The sequence below is a fragment of the Lissotriton vulgaris genome, chromosome 8 (genome assembly GCF_964263255.1).
Source record: "Lissotriton vulgaris chromosome 8, aLisVul1.2, whole genome shotgun sequence".
Taxonomy (NCBI): Eukaryota; Metazoa; Chordata; class Amphibia; order Caudata; family Salamandridae; genus Lissotriton; species Lissotriton vulgaris.
In genome coordinates, this window is record NC_141696.1 from 1,375,469,432 (window position 1) to 1,375,487,314 (window position 17,883).

Below are 17,883 nucleotides of genomic sequence, written 5' to 3' on the forward strand. Positions count from 1 at the left end.
TTACAGAAAGACTGTGTTTGAGACTCTGCTGGGCACTTTCAAGGTATGGATGATGGTTCCGAGATTGATGGCAAGGCAAATAAAAATTTTACACGCCCATTAAGAATAATAAGAACCTACCAGAGATTTTTAGGGATCAATCTATGGCCACGTGGGTAAAAGACAGACTTAACATACTAGGATTTTTTTCCTTTTACCGATATAATTTCAGTTGATGAACTTAGAATAGAGTTTGATATTAATCAGAGGATTTTTTAAATGCCTCAAATGAAGGATTTTTTGCAACGTAAGGGATCGAACTTATAGACAGATTTACAGGCTAGGAAAGATGCCTAATTGGTATATTACACAATCTTTTGAATAACTCCATGAAAGTTGATTTGCAAAATTATGCGTTAAAATGGCAAGATAAATTAGGTATAACGTAGTCGGTAGTTCAACAAGCCTTTTCACTAGCACAGTCTGTTCTAATGGATTCAAGCCTACTAGCTCAGTTTTATTAAACCAGGTTTTTTTAATGTAATACAACATATAGGATTGCTAAATGGGGGAAGGTAAAGGAACATGCTGTCGCCTTTGCGCGTTACATGAAGCAGATATTGTCCATGTTTTTGCCACACGTCCTGCCCTCTCTTTCGTGATAAATTAAATTACTCGTTTTTTTAAACGTAACCCGGGGGGGGGGGGGGGGAGGAATTAACCCCTCCTTGATATTATTGACAGTTCAAGAAGGAGTGGGAGTAGAGGAGGGTGTGGCTCTGTTATGCGTCTCAATGGCAATTTTTGGACTGTGCATCGCTTCAACTTGGCTTGATGTTAACCCTCCAACTTTTCGGCAGTGGCTGGCCCGGGTATTATTGGCGCATAACCTAGAAAATGCTTTCTATGCTAGAAGGGGCTCTCGAGCATGGAAGAAGGGGCAGAGAATTTGGGATTGACTGACTAACTGGGTTAACCAATTGGTCAATTAATGGAATCGTTTGGGTATCTTCGATATGGTACTTACCTGCTATTGCACTAGTCACCTTAATAGGTAACGGAGTTCAGTTATTGGACTGATTTGTGTCCTAGTATATTGAGCTGTAGTTTACTATTTGTCCGGCATCACTTTAAGAGGTATGGGGTTATGTGAGGAGATGGAATATTTCTGGAAGGTATTTTATAGGTATCTCTGATACGGTACTCGGCTGTTACTGCACTAGTCACTTTAATGGTTCATAGAGGTCAGTTACTGGGATGGATCTGTGTGTTAGTATAATGAGTTGTGATTTTATTATTTGTCACGTGTCACTTTAAAAGGTATGGGGGTTATGTGCGGTGATTGAATATTTCTCTGTTATAATGAACTGTTGTTGTTATATAACCCACATTATATTAACTACTCAGGCTATGTTCCAATAGTTGTGCTTTCTTTATAATTATAAGGGTAGAAAGAAAAATGAAAAAAGAAAAAGTCCCCTTATTTGAGGCAGGCATTAAAAGGGAGAACTTTTTTATTTCTTCAAACGTTTCTGACTTTATATGTCTGCTGCACTGGACAGCGCGCATCCAAAGTGGGAAATCTTTTAAATTTGTCTAAGCGTAGTATTTTGTACCAGAAGCACCTCAATCCAGAACAAAAACCTATGCTAGGCATCGCATAGACACCTTTGCACTATACTGCAAGGTGTGAGCATGGTGCTACGAAGCCTGATTTGGCGCTAGGGAAGAGAGCAGATACTAAAAATGGCGTCATCTTGCTCTCTTTCCCAGAGTACAGCGCAGCAACTCTTGCTGCTGCGCTGCGTTGCGTATGATGAACTTTGTAAATCTGCAACAGTGTGAGCAAAATTGTAGGTATTACCCCAAATGGCTGCAACTGAGTTGCCCTGCGAACTTCCACCACAAGCAGTAAATAGAGCCCCCAACGTGAAGAGTAATTTAAAAACTAATTCAAGCTAAATTGAAATATTACCTCATTCAATGTTCAGTTCACTGTTTGCACCATTCCAACAAAATAAAAGCGATCACTCCACACGTTTTCATCTTCTCAATTTGACTATAGATCGACCAAGCTGAGTTTCTACTTCGGTGACCATGGCCTGCCTAATGAATGAAAGTCTGCACTACTACAGTCGACTGGTTGATCATGACAATTATCACTGTTCTTTATGGCAAGCTTTCTTCTTTGGGCTCCTAAAATATAATGAATTGAGACGTCTGCTAAAAAGCGTATAATTAGATTCAACCGACCTAGATTAGGCTCCCAGGCTTGTGTATTTATGTCCTTGTACATATTATGGGAAAGATAGTTTGTTAGTTTACAGCTTAGATATCATTTTGAGAGTCGTGTTCTACAGGCTGACTGAAGGGACTATGATTTCTGTTCATTATGTAGACAGAACAAGTCTGTGGGCAATCCTAGCCTGTGAATATTACAGGAGAGTCGTCTGCCACCGACTGAATTACAAATCTGAACCTCTCTCTGCCACCGCATCTGGATCAAAGCAAGAATTGGAGCCTCTAAAATGAACCTAGAATGGAGTGTTCCGTTTACAGGGCAACCCTTGCAACTTGTACTCCTGCCCATCTAACAAAGGGTGATGGACTGGTCAGTAAAGTCTCTAGCTGGTAAGGAAGAATCGCTGTTGTTTTAAGCAGCACGAATAGTTAAATGGGTGCCTGGTGTAACAGCCACCAAATCACTAATCAACCCCTTCTTGTATATACTAAGCAGTGAGGAAGGACAGAAAACCACAATCGATGCAAAGCAAGACCGACCCAGAATAAAACTTACTATTCTAAAAATAACCTCTCAAAATCAACCTTTAAAAGCAAAATATGACTTATTAAAAGCTTCAGGCTGTGCTAAGACTAAAGCGTGGTCATGCCTGGTGTATTTTTTAAAGGTAAGGCAAGCTTTTTTACTCACAGAGCTCTGCCAAGTAGTTGCAAGGTGTTTAATAAGAGATTTCCTTTAAGAGCACCTGGACCCACCTGAGGGCATTTATGCTTCAGAGGTGCTCCCAGGTAGGCTGGCCCATTTTAATTTGCAAAGACAATGAATGTTTTATATTCAAAAAGTAATGTTGTCTCCACAATATGTGCCAAAATGTGTTACAAAGCTGCTTTTCTTGCCTGGAGGTTTAGAGCATGGCTTTGCTACAGACTGGCAGACACTTTCGCATCAGTGTCAATTTGCCTCACCTTCAATAGAGATAGATGAATGCCAATGTTTGTAATGACCAAAGGGTGTTAGGGGTACAAGTCGCCTGCGTTAAGAAAAGAACTGTCTTGTAAAAGAAAACTCCCAATGTCTGGAAAACTGGTTATGAGATAGGGAGGCAGTGACATTGCATGGACTGCAGGACACCTGTAGGGCGAGTCTAACCTGCCTCTGTATCTTGAAATCTTCCCACAACTGGGAAGTAAGAGAGAGACACCCGCCTACATGCATAAATATGTGCCTTTTTCTGCTTGCCACACTTCTGCATGCATAAAAATGTGCCTCTCCCTGCTTGCGAAAGGGCCTGCAAGCCGGTGTCTGTTCAGGACTGCTTTAAAGGAGTGTCCTGCCCACACTGAGCCAGCCTCTACCAGGAGAGTGGAGTCTGAAGGATTACCAACCAGAATGCCAGTGCCCTATCAGATGGTCTGCAAGACCTTCAAAATGTGTTCTTTTGGACCTGTCTGGCGCTACCTTCCTTCGCCCACAAGACCGCTATCACGGCTGATCCGGATCTTAATACGACTACAAATATAGTGCTCTTCAAGCTGAACAGAACCAGAACTGCAAACATTTGACAGGGTGTACAAGACAGAGCAAATCAGCAAGGCTTGCAGTACACCAAAAGCATATTGGGATATGTCTTGGAGCTTGCTTATATAGTATATCTGACGGCGATGGTTACCATTAGGTGACGGAGGAGAAGCTATCGTCTTAACAGCATGTAAGTGAGGTCTAGTACATCGCGTCAGAGGTGCACCAAGTGTTAGGAGGAAGAAGGGAAGCGAAGTGTCACTCAGCGAGCCCTTCCCAACAGAGTTGCAAGCCACCTCATAGGCGCTATGGTACTAAATTATCATCTTTCACTATGATTTTAAACTGGAAAAACGTGTTGTCCCACCCTAAAGGTCTCATGAGGTCTCTCAACTCTTCCCTTTTTAGGACCTAGTTCTCAGCCACCACCCATTTTAACTTGGTCTGCCGCCAGGTTGCTCCTGAAGGAGGTATCTTCATCCACCAATTCAGTGTGAAAGTTCACTTAGCTGGCAGCAGGGCTAGGCTTATAAAACGGGCAGCCAATTTGTTCTTTCGGGTACGTAGGAAGTGGCACAGCGCACAAGCCTCCCAGCTTTAGAGGTTGGGACAGCCAGTGAAAGAGGTGAGTGTGCCAGGGGTTTTGAGCCAGGAGTTTGTAGGGTGACGATTTGTAAATTCAGGACAGTGAGTGTAAACATTCAGGGCAAAGGGTCAAAATTCAGGAAAACATTTGGGACAAAATGGAGGTTTTACAGACACATCAGAGGAGGTCGTGCAATAGTATATAAATAGACAACTAACATAAATACAAGTCAAAAGTTTATATTATTTTGAGACAATCATGCTCTTCACAGTGGTTTTGGTATGGGCCCAGCTTGGAGCAGCTGTGCAGGTCTTTTTGTGATATTTCATTTGATCATAATCTATTGATATGGTAACTGCACTGGGTTGTCCAGTATGATATTGTGTTTACAATTCATGTTCCTCAGCAGGCATGTTTGGTGAGAGAACTGGTCAGGAAGTTGTGCTCAGATGGACTTTGTTACCAACATCTCATATCAGAGTGCCATTATGAGATGTAAAGCGGCACGCATTGAATGTAGCTAATTGGGACCTGTAGTGCATGACTAGAGTCCAGTCCTCAGGTGGCTGGCTTTATGTGTCGGATCGCTTCAGGTAATCCATGTCCGTTCAGCTGGTGATGACCGGTTTAGGGGCTAGTACAGCTGGGATGTATTTGCTTTCATCAATGACACAATGCATATTCATGCACCACTGAAAGATGGACGTCCTCAGATGGGGTAGACAGTAACTCCTTACACAATATTTACTATTAGAAAAGTAAGGACACATTCATGAGTATTCTCCTAGTCCATTATGTCCCACCTCAAGCAATCCACCATGTATTGCAATACCCAGATTGTATTTTATTCTTTTCATGCCAGCCAGAGTCTACATATCCTACAAATTGTTAATTCACATGCTTCTTTATCAGGCTCTCCAAAACACTGATGTGCTTTAAGACCTCCCTTCAATATATATATATTTTTTTAATTAACCCTATTATTTCACTCCAAGCTACCCAGAGGCTGTCCTAATACAATTCATTTTAGCCTCAACTGCCCATCTCCAAGCCAATCTAAGCGAATAAAATAATTCTGCCTCTGCAAGTGCACCTCATGTTAGGGCAAATATGCACCAAACAGCCTCCTACATAGCCCCCAAGCACTCTCCAAGCTATACTAAAGTACAGTTTTAAAAATGCTATGATTTGGGCTAGCTCAAAATATAATGTGGCATAACTTGACCAGCACATATGGAACATCAGGCAGCAGTCTACCCCTAAAAATGGTCTGAGTGACAGCAGCGTAGGCATATGAAAGCAGCCATATTAAATTGTCAACAATCATACAGCAGCCTGGTCACATTTCACCGCCAGACAACTCACTAAGACGAAGTAAACCTTCGGACAGAAGCCAAGTCACACCAGGAAAAATCATAAAGTAGCCTCGACAGACAGAGAATCATCATTTACCAGCTTTATCAAACCTTGAATCATCATTCAGCAGCTTTAGCACACAGTGTATGATTTCATACCAGCCTTGACACACACAGTGAACCATGAGACAACACGCTAGACACAGTAAACCTCTGGACATCACTCTGCTCACTCAACCAGCCATATGAGAGTAGAGAAGCAATGCTATTGACCAAAGGATCATTGGGAAACACCAGGCAAAGTAAAGCTGGTGGCATGAGGAGCCATAAAGAGCAACATTAACACCCAGTGGAAATATTGAGGGAGAGCATGTTATCATGCAGTTCAGGGAAAACAGATCCAGAGCCTGCTTCCTGTTTAAACTTGTAAAAAAATATATATACTTTTGTATCCTTTGGGGAAAACACCAACCTCAACTAATCTCTACTCCTCAAAAACTGTTGCGGCAGTGGTTGGGCATTTCTTAATGCAACATTGTTTGCAGAGTTTGCTGCAGCTTCGCTAACAAAAGTACTTCGATCCCTGGTTCCTCACCAGGGATCGGGAGCCACACTTCCAGTGGAGAAGTGTGCCTCACTGGTTAGAGGCGGCAGACCTGGAAGCTGAGATCGGCCCGGGACCAGGGTGCAATTCCCAACACTGCAGGGTCTTAGGTCAAAATGTCCACGGGCCTGATAATTCTCGCCTCGACGCCTACTAAAACCTTGGGATCCACTCTGCAACTCTGGGCAATAGCTTGCTTAATCTTCACAACTGCCCCTTCAACACCGGGGATGCCTGGTCTCACCTTGGGGGTGCCCAGAAGGGACCATCTCACAGGGAAAGCCAGGACGGGTTCCCCAGCGGTATACAGCACCGGGGCGCCCGCGGTGCGGGCAGCTGTGCGCTTTACAAGTATACAACATTTTTACATTTTTACCAAGCTAGCAGTCATAGTTGGAAAAAAAAACTGAGACTGGATCAGCAAAATAAAGATCAAGTCACACATATTTTAAGGTTGACAGTACTAACTTAACTCGAGCCTTCAGTGCTCAGGGGACATGAACATACTATTGCAGCAGATGTAAAGATTTAACAAACTTGCAAGTAGATAAAGGCATAGGGTCCTGGGAGTGGGCGGCTGCACATAAAATGGGGGAAAAAGCAAGGAGGAGGCACAGTCAAAAAATGGGAGAAACGCAAGAGAAAGCAGTGAAAACGATAGAAAAGTACTTTGATTCAACTTACCCTCGAGAAGTCGATTGCAGGGAGTGCTTCTGCACGACCGAGAGTAACCAAAGGGTGGGTGGCCAAAAGCTTTTCTCTTTAGCCCTGAATCACCCCTGCAATGCTCTGTTAGTTTAAAAAAATATTGATAGAATGAGACCAGCATGGCATGAATGCACCTAGCAGGTATGCAAGAGAGTGAACCCCAGTGTGCCCTGTTGTCACCCCCACCATCCTCAACAATCAGTGTTTCTTGGCAGCACTTTATGGTAAAATTGTTTTCAGTTATCAAGGTGAGTCGTCTCAAGAATGAGACTGGTAAGCCTGGTCTTGTTAGCTTAAAGAAGCTCTTCTAGGAAACACTGGCACCAACCCTGATTATCATGGCTTTGTGGGAAAAAAATTAACACAATACAGTCCTTAGCAGTGCCGTGCATTAGCGTCTGTCAGGTAGGCGTTTCATGGGCTGTGCAAGGGCGTTGCTGTGCATCCACCCATGTATTTTCATGTAAGCCCATATTTACAAGCTCTTTTTTTGCCAAATCTGCAGGACAGCAAAATAATAATTATGAGAAAAAAACTGCAGCCGCAGAAGTGCATAATTCCAGTTGTCCTGATTGTTTGTGAGAAGTGCTTGGTCTGGAGAAATACAAACTCAGGGTTTAAAACACAACATAGTTGTTGGGGTTGTCCTTACTAATACATATTTGTTATTACTCAAAGGAACCCATTGAACTATAAACAATTCTTTGAGCTGCATGGTACAGTTTGTGCTTTGAAAGAGTTGCATTATACCTCTGCCCAAGTTTATGGGATTAGTCAAAGCACAGATATCTTTCCGAGAGATACATTAAACGCAAGGGTTAAATTGACATTTTTATGAGAGCCTCACAATTGCAGGCAGGTAAAGAAGTCAGAAGTCTTTGCCATTGGTACCCCCAGATATTTCAAAATGCAGCGCACCCAGGCCCCCAAAGCATGTCTCCTGTTTCAGTGGCACTGGCCCCTCAACAAAAGCAGATGCCTTGCCCTAGGCCGCAGCAGGAGCAGACACATCAATCACCTGCTGTAACTGCAGCATTTCCCATTGCCATTCTGTATGAGAGAAGCGGCCGCAGACAGAATGACAGTGGGGCTAATTGACAGTCTGCGAGGTACAGGAGGAGCTGTTGAAGCCTTTTCACTTCAAAGAAATGCGAGCTGGCCCTCAACAGTGGGTGCTCTAAAACTCTCTAATCTTATCACAGGAGCATCACAGATTCCGGCAATTTCCAGAATTACCGACAAAAAGGCATCTGTAAATGGAATTATACCGGACAACGGACTTGACATATTTATTATTTATTTTTTACATTTGTATGGCGCGCAGCTACCCAAAAAGGGTTTCCCGGCGCCTTTGGCATATGGATGAGCAAAGGTATATGATGAGCATGTTTTAGCACAGTTGTTTCTGGAAAAGCCAAGTTTATATATTCTTTCGGAAGCTGGCGTCGTTTTCTTCTTTCCGGATATGTAAGGGAAGTGTGTTCCACATGATAGGCTCTCTGACAGAGAACGATCTTCCACCAATTCTTTGCAATCTAAACCTGGGAACCGCGAAATTTGCTGCAGTTTGGGAGCGCAGGTTTCTTGCTGGTAGGTAGGGAGTGGCTAATGCTTGCAGATAGGTTGGTGCCGTTTTGGATTTGATCTTAAACATATAGCTCAGGGTTTTGAAGCTGATACGGTTTTCTACCCTGAGCCAATGTAGATCATTCAGATGTTTTGACACTCTTGCGGTTTTTGGTATTCTACACAGGAGTCTTGCGACTGAATTTTGGATCAGTTGAAGTCGCTTGATGACTGCTTGGTTTGAACTCAGGTAAAGGATGTTGCCGTAGTCAATACGCGATGTAATTAATGCGTTGACTACGGTCTTTTGTGTGGCCGGGGCAGCATCCATATATTTTTTTTCAGCCATTTTATTATGGTGAAGCATAGGCCTGCGACTTTATTTGCCTGCTGTTTCATTGACAGGGCATTATCAATGATAACTCCTAAGTTTCTAACCTGGGTTGCTGGGGTGGGGAGATTTCCCAACTCGGGGGGCCAATGAGAGGAGTTCCAGATCTCGGTTTTATCACCGTTTAGTTTCAACTGGTTGATGGTCATCCAGTTGAAGATTTTCTGGAGCCCAATTTTGAGGAGAGAAGGAACTGAGGGATTTGAATCTGACAATGAAAAAATAATTTGGGAGTCATCTGCGTAGGTCATTAGGGTTAGTCCTACGCAGTCCGCTAGGTCAGCCAAGGGTCTGAGGTACAGATTAAAAAACAGCGGGCTCAGAATGGAGCCCTGTGGTACTCCATGAGGGGCGTGAAAAGTGTCTGAGCAGGCAAGGCTAGATTTGATCTGGAAGGTCCTATCAGTTAGGAAGGACTTAATCCACTTCAGAGCATCACTGCGGATGCCGTTTCTCTCTAGTATGGCCAGGAGTATATTGTGAGAGATGGGTATCAAACGCCGCACTCAAATCTAATAGAATGAGTGCAACCGTTTGTCCCTCATCCAGGAGTTTCCTAATGTTTTCCGTAACACCCAGCAGAGCGGTCTCCGTAGAGTATCCTGCTCTGAAACCCGATTGTGTGGGATGGAGGAGGTCGTTTTCCTCGGCGAAGAGGGTGAGAGCAGAATGTATGTGCCTTTCCATGAGTTTGGAAAAGGCTAGGAGCATAGATATTGGCCGATAGTTTGTCAGGACAGCGGGGTCAGCGAGGGTTTTTTCAGAAGTGGGGTTACCATTGCGTGTTTCCAACATGACGGGACTGTGAAGAATTTGAGAGATGAATTTAGCGTGTCTGCTATAATGGTCAAAGAGGTGGTGTCAAGCTGTTTTAGGATACTAACGGGTAGTGGATCACGAGGGAACCTGATGAAATGGATTTCAAGGAGGACTTCAGGGAGTCCATGGTTGTAGGGGGCCATTTCTCTAGGGTGTTCAATTTGTCTGGTAACACGGGGACATCATCCTGTGGGCCATTTCCATTGGAGATGGAGCTGATGTTAAGGATGATTTTTTCTATTTTTTCATTAAAAAGGAGGCAAAAAAACCCGACTTATTGGTGTACCAAAAGGGGCAGAGAAGGTAGAAAACTACCAAAGCAACCTCAGAACTGGTGGCAGTTACGGGCACAGTTCCAGACAAAGGAAGAGGCTTCGTTTTTGAAAACTATACAGGATATGGAGAGAAGGGAGAAAGGTGATGCTGCTGCCGGAGATGTCGGATCGGCAGCGGAGGCACAAACAGCTGTGAAGCATACTACAGCATTTACCGGAGATAATGGGGAAGAGGACGCAATGGCCTTGAAGAGCACAAGTGAGGTCCAGAAAAGAACCCTAGAGGACTTGAGAAACTCACAGATTCTGGAAAACAATCGACCCCCACAAAACGCTGAAATGGAAACGGTATATGCTTCGCAAATAACTAATGATAGACAGAGAGGCCCTGAAACAAGAAGATCCAAAGCAAAGGAAAAGGAAAAAGATGTGGAACGGCAAGAACCGCATGAGAGTGGAAGAAATAAAAATAAAAATGCGGAAAAAAAACTAGAGGAGAAAGAAAAAGCAAGACGGAAAGCCAAAGAGAAAGAGCGTAAGAATGAGAATGAGAAGGGGAAAGATATAGAGGATAACGCAAAATTGGAGTTAATGGCCAAGAAAGCACAGAGGCTTCAAACAATAAAAAATTTGAAGGCTGCTGCAAAAACAACAGGCTCCCAGGCTACCTCTCAGCCCAGAATCTCTAATATTTTCAGTCCCCTACCCAAGGATGGTCCGAACAATGCTTTAAAAAATGAAAAATTACAGATCAAACATCCAAGCAATTTGAGCGTGGATGTCCAAGGTATGCCCCTAGAGAACCTTGATGTAGAGGAAAATAACACTTTAGATCCAGACCTAGGAAATCAAATCGCAGATCCTAGTGTGGACATGGAAGGGACTAGTGCTCCCATAGGGGTAAAACCGGTGAAAACTAAGCAAGGGGAGCAATCAGACCAAAGCAAGATGTACCCTATGAGCGTTCTAAATATCGAACATCCCTCTTCTTCTCTTAGTTCCCAAATGCTTCCACGAGGGAGAGATCTACATTTAGGAAATAAATCATTCTCCGAGGAAGATTCTGATTCGGACATCTACGAAACAGGGATGTCCATTTCAAGTGAATCAAGCGAATTAGGTGACACAAGTAAAGCAAGTCCAGGCCTACAAATCGGGACCTTATCCTCGGAGGTCTCCGGCTCTCACGAATCGAGAAAACCCAGCGAAACAAACTCCAGGAAAAAACGGGGAAAAAAGAGGACGAGACGCAAAAGAGAATGTAATCCTCCTAATGAAGAGACAACAGATGCAGGCACTAATACGGATCACGCCAAAGCCAGAAACGAATTCCGCACGAAGAAGCCAGATTCATTGGGAGAAACACCACGTCAAAACCACAGCTTGGATGAGATAGAAGTGGGAAGCCAAAAAACAACGGGAAACAGAGGCAGCCTTGGAATAACAGCAGAGCCCTCATTGAGTGAAGTGTTGAGCTCAATAAAGAATTTTCATATGGATGTCAAAAAAGATAGCCAGAGGAACCGGGCTGCCATTGACAAATTGCAAGGCGCGGTTAAAAAAGTCGGCAGCATATGTACTGAGATCTCAGAAAGAATGGCCGCAGTAGAAACTCGCACGGAAAATTTGGAAACTGACGTCGCCAAACTGCAAAAAACAGAAAAGGAGCAGGATGGAATAATAAAAGACCTCATGGCAAAAGTCGAAGATCACGAGAACAGATCCAGACGGAATAATCTAAGGTTTCTTGGTATCCCAGAAAATTTTGAAGGAAATGACGCTAGAGGGACAATGATCAATATACTCAAAACAGCGTTCCCGGAATTGGAGGCCTGGGATATGGACAGAGAGACACAGCGTGCCCATCGCTTTCCTTTGATGCTACCAAAACACGCCCATAAGCAACACCAGTATCCCAGGGCCATGCTGGTCCATTTTGGAAACTTCCTTCCTGGTGAAGCAATCTATAATCTTGCCAGACCTACAAGCCAAAGGGAATACAAAGGGTTTAAGTTTTTTGTAAGACCAGATTTCGCCCACACCACCGTTGAGCGAAGATGGAAAATGCGCCAACTTTTCGCGCCTTTTGAAAAAATTGGAGCAACAGTTTTTTTACAAAACCCGGCACGGCTGAAAATCATATTCAAGGGCTCAACAAGAAGCTTTACTAGCAAAGTACAGGCCGAGGACTACTTAAGAGAAATTTCAGAAACTGGGACACGAAATTCAGGAAAATAATTAAAAAAAAAAAAAACACACTTACAGGAACTGTGGAAAGAGATGGTCATTGAACTTAGCTGTCCTAAACAGCCTTAGAAAGAGTTAAGGTTTGGAAGTATGGGGACTCACTAGAAGGGTAAAATGGGGTGGGGAAGAATACAAGCTTATAAAGCAAAATTTTGTAAGGTTATCTGAACAAGTATAAAGACTCTGGGAAACACTATATTCCATCAACCTGCTCAGGCCACGGGGTCCTCTGTGGCGATCTGATCATACGGACGCCCACAACTAGGACCCGGGACCTAGGATGCCTCATAGGATGGTAAGGGGGGGGTTGGTGGGGGGAATCAGGGGTGGGATAAGGGAGTAGTGGGGGGAAGTATAGGACCAAGAAATTCCAAGCATATGAAGGATAGAAAAGACTTTGTCACAATGGTGCCAGATAATTCTGTAATGACCAAGAAAATAGGACATGGATATGATACAAGGCAAATGATAATAATATTCATGATATTATGGCTAAGTTGAAAATTGCTTCACTAAATATATGTGGCCTCAATGATATTAAAAAAAGGCAGAAGGTAGCGGCAGGGCTGCAATTAATGGAAGCTAATATCGTTTGCTTACAAGAGACTCATATTGAAGGTTCTCAGCATTTCTTATTGAAATCATTGGGGTATAACCTTATCACCGCCTCGACACAGGGAGTCCGAACTAAGGGGGTGGCAATTTTAGCAAAAGGTGTGGGTCTCCAATTTGACCGAGTACTTTCTGATAAATTTGGTAGATGGGGAATCGCCGAATGCAAGTATAATAATGGACTGAATAAAATGACAATCTGTACTATTTATGGGAGTGTTTGTGATGAACCCGAGACGCTTACATATGTTTCTAATGAGTTAACTCACTGGCCCCTACCTCTCATAGTTTGCGGGGATCTTAACTTACATCTCCCCGGTGACTGGACAATGGGGCTGGAATTTAAATATCACGGTAGGAAACCTAGAGTTTTTTGGGCACTTAAAGATCAGTGTATGGTATATGGCCTAATAGATGGGTGGCAACATAATCACAGTGGAGATCCTAGCTTTACGTTCTATTCATATCCACATTCGCGACATGCTAGATTAGATTACATGTTTATGTCAAATTCATTGAAAGCTGCATGTACGGTAGATAAACTTCCGCGTTTATTATCGGACCATAACCCTCTAATTCTGAACTTATCTTATACTTTGAATAAACGTCCAATTACTACCCGGACGTTTGAATGGGCTCTGCTAAAGAATGCAAATTATTGTCAACACATGAGGGGGTGGATCCCGGGTTTTATAGCAGATAATTTTGGAAGTGCTCCCGTAGCTATAGTTTGGGATGCTCTAAAAGCGGGCATAAGAGGGGAGACACTGCAATTCTTGCTTAGGTCTAATAAGGAAGGGAAACTCCGCTTAGCTGTACTACAACATAACCTGGGTAAAGCCGAGGAGGATCTGATCGCTGCAGCCCAACAGGGCCAAGTGCTGGACAATGCATTGGCTCAGGTAGCCATCGCAAGAAATTTTATAACAGAAATAATTGTAGAAAAGGCCATCATTAAAGCATCAGTTAATAAGGAGAAAGTGTACGAGCTGAGCGAACTGGTTGGGCATCAGCTGGCGGTGTGCACTAGAGAAGTGGCATCAGCAAGCACTATCAAAGAAATTCAGGACCCCAGATTAGGCTTAAAGACTGAACCAAACGAAGTAAGGGCCGCATTTCAGAGATTCTATCAAGAACTCTATAAGGAACCCATTGTGGGGCTTGGGGACCCAGATTTGTACTTGGATGTAAATCCGGGGCCCATGCTCAAGAAGGAAGATCAGGAAATGCTGGATGAGTTACCTAATTGGGATGAGATCCTGCTCTCTTTAAATGCGCTAAATAGTGGGAAAGCGGCAGGACTGGACGGGATTCCATCAGAGTTCTATCTGAAATTTGCCGATCAATTAAAAACAGTAATGATGGCCTCATTTGCTCATATTTCAGGGAGGGACCCCTCCCTCCTCATGGTCTGAAGCTAAGATTGTGGTCTTCCTGAAAAAAAACAAAAATCCACTTGATTTAGGTTCATATCGTCCAATTACCCTGATTAATGGAGATTCAAAAATGTATTCGAAACTTCTAGCAGCTAGACTGGCCCCAATAATTAATAAAATAGTCTCCAAATATCAACATGGGTTTATACCAGGACGGTCAACAACTGACCACGTTCAACAGGTGATCTCGCTATTTGATTATACAAAGTCAACAGGAGCGTTTGATAGGGTCTCCTGGAGATTTTTATGGGCGGCAATGTCTCATTGTGGCATCAATAACAGATTCATCATGGCTACCCAAGGGCTATATAATAAGCCAAGTGCTAAAGTATTGGTTAATGGGCTCCTGTCAGAGAATTTTGCGATCACAAGAGGAACCAGACAGGGTTGCCCATGCTCACCTCTGTTGTTCGCGATCTATATTGATCCTTTTATTCGGTGGTTAGACAATTTTGTATCTATACCACCGATTCAAATACGTAATTATAACACAAAAATTTTGGCATACGCCGATGATATTGCGCTTGTCACTAGAGATCCAAATTTAGCCATGCCAGTGATTGAAGAAGAGGCACACCTATACGGATTAGTATCTGGATATAAATTGAACTCCAACAAAACCCAGATTGTACTCAATAATAAGATTGTGATGGTAGATGCAAGAGTGACGGAGGAGGCCGTTTACCTAGGTGTTACAATAAGTGCAAAAATTCAAAATATTGTGGATATCAACCTAAACCCATTGATCTCTCGTACTAAGAAAGAGTTGGCCCGACTGGATAACCTACATTTGACCATAGGGGGCCGCTGTAATCTGATTAAGATGCTTTTTTTGCCCCGTTTTTTTATACTTCTTCAGGACCATTTGCCTTGAGTTCTCCCCCAAAATCTTTAGGATTATTGAATCTATGCTTTCAAGCTTTATTTGGGGATATAAGAAACCCCGAAGGGCCCTTAAACGGCTGGTATTACCAAAGTAAAGAGGAGGGTTGTCTCTACCTAACTTTAAGCTGTATTATTGGGCCACCGTCCTGAAATATTGCGTTAAACTGATTTCACTTGATGGTATTCACCTAGAGATCCCGTCACCTCAAGAACTTATACTAGGAGAAGATTGCGCTGGTTGTTTTTGGCGACATACCAACAATAGCTACTTTAAGAAAGTCAAGTTTAAAACTATTGTAGGGGTTTATAAAGTATGGTGTAATGTCCGTAAGATTTTGGGGTTGGGGCGATTTTCATTTTATACGCCAGTGAACAGCAATAACGATCTACCCCCTATATTTCACGATAGCTGTATGAACAGATGGGCCTCGGTAGGGGTGGTGCAGCTGGGCTGTTTTTATAAACAAGGCTGTCTCAAGATGTTTGAAGACCTACATGAGGAATATAATATTAGCCATAGGGACTTCTTTAAGTTTCTGCAGGTCAGGGATTTCTTATTAAAGAAAACTGGCGGGCGGGAAAATTTTCAGAATAATCAATTGATTGATAATTTATCTAAAGAAATTACCCCCAGGATTGGGGAAATTTATGAAATATTGAATCTAGCCTCCCCAGATGATATGGATAAACAATGCACTGCTTGGCAGGCTCTGCTGGGAGTCCATATTACAATCCCCCGCATGGCTTATGATTTAGCCCAAAACTCGTTAATGTCGATAAAGCTACAAGCACAATTTTCTAAAACATTTTTTTTCCTGTATTACACACCTAAGAAAATCGCCAAATGGGGAACAGGGAAGGAAACTACGTGTCCTCGCTGTGCACTCTATGGGACTGATATTGTTCATATGTTTGCCACTTGTAACATCCTCTCCGGCTTGATTAAAGATATGTCAGAATTTCTTTCTGAAGTATGCCAAACAAGAGTAGAAGTTTCAACAGAGGAAATCATGCTGGGGGTAGCTAATGGTGAACAGCAGTTAAACATACAGGGATTGATATTTGTGGCTATGGCAATATTCCGACTTAGTATCGCCTCTGCATGGCTAGATCCTAACCCACCGGCATTCCAACAATTGAGGGCTAGACTATTAGCGACCTGCAGTCTGGAAAAGGCAATCTATAGGAACAAAGGAGCTAAAAAAAGATTAAGGGGCATGCAGATCTGGGCACCTCTCTTGTTGTGGATTCAGAGACATTTATGATTGTATTTTATTTGTTCATTTCTTTTTCTCTTTCTATGCTTAGGAAATGCGAATCGTAATGTATTAATTTCAGATTTATGAATGTAATAAGTCGTTTCTTTATGACATGGTCTTGGTCAGGGTGACGGGGGAGGGGTGGGAGGGAATGCATTTATTATGTAAAAAATGTTAATAAAAAGATTTAAAAAAAAAAAAAAAGGAGGCAAGGTCCTGACATTGTTTTTTGTTTAAGGGACGAGTTGTAGCAATTGTTTGAGCACCTGCAAGATCCTTTACTGTATTGAATAAGATTTTAGCTTTATTTGCAGCATTGTTTATGGTGTTGGCCACATATAGGGCACGGGCCTTAATGCAGGAAGAGTGGTACGCATTTCTGGCCTTGTTGTATGTTATCTTTTTTTCTTGATTGTATTCTTTGCGCCATTGCCTTTCTAGGGCTTTACATTTTGATTTTTCGGATTTAAGAAGTTCATTGAACCAGGGGGCTGGGGGGGCGATGGGTGTTTCTTTTTGCCTGAGTTTGAGGAAGACATGTATTGGCTGCGTTTTCTAGCCATAGATTGGTGGCTTCGGCTAGACTTTCCATATTCTGTCCATGAGTCGGTGTGCTATTTGTTAGGGTTTGATTCAGTTTTTCTATATCAAGGAGTTTCCAATTTCTCATGGAATTTGCTGGCCATGCTGTATTTTTTTGGGGGGAGTTTGTTCGATTGAGGCCAAAGCTAAGGAGATGATGGTCTGACCAACATATGGGGCTGGTTTGAATCCATTTTAATTCTAGGATATTGGAGAAAATGGGGTCTAATGCCTGCCTTATGCGTAGGTCCTGAGTTGAGTAGTGTCAGGTTGAGAGCAGCTAGGTCGTCAATTAGGTTACAGCACGCCACATTTGTTTAGTCCTCAAGATACAAATTTAGATCACCAAGGAGTGTGAAGTTCTTGTAGTCTAAAAGAAAAGGGGTGATATTGTTTGCTAGGTTAGCTGCCCATATGTTGTCATTTCCAGGAGGTCAGTATATTAGGAGGCCGGAGAAAGTGAAGTTGGGGTTTAGGGTGATTCTAAAAGAAGCGGCTTCACAGTCGGGAATATTGACTGGATGCAAATTGCAGATAAAATCTTTGTGAAAGATAATCGCAATGCCTCCACCTACTTGGCCCTGTCTATCTCTTCTTACGATGGCGTAGTTAGATGGGAGGGCGGTTGCTACATTCGGGCCGGAGCTTTCATGTAGCCATGTTTCCGTTAAGAACAGGGCACTAGGTGCTTCGTCAAGCAGGAAGGTGAGGATGTCGAGTTTATGTTGTGGCAGAGATCTGCAGTTTACGCTAAAAAAAGAGTATTTGCAAGAGGTGTGCTTTGAGCGTTGGGATGGTATTTGTGTACAAGTATCGGGA

General features: G+C 42.9%; 1 protein-coding gene across 4 annotated transcripts in view; it reads left to right on the plus strand.

The window, feature by feature from the left end:
• Window positions 1-17,883, plus strand: part of KCNE2 (potassium voltage-gated channel subfamily E regulatory subunit 2) — a 159,282-nt gene that overhangs the window by 22,988 nt on the left and 118,411 nt on the right. The window contains exon 1 of one of the 4 annotated variants that reach the window (XM_086935358.1): window positions 4,286-4,364. The exons of the other annotated variants lie outside the window; for them this stretch is intronic. The gene's annotated coding sequence lies outside the window, so the exon portion shown is untranslated. Of the gene's footprint in view, window positions 1-4,285; window positions 4,365-17,883 lie in introns of those variants that run through there. 4 annotated transcript variants of the gene reach the window in all.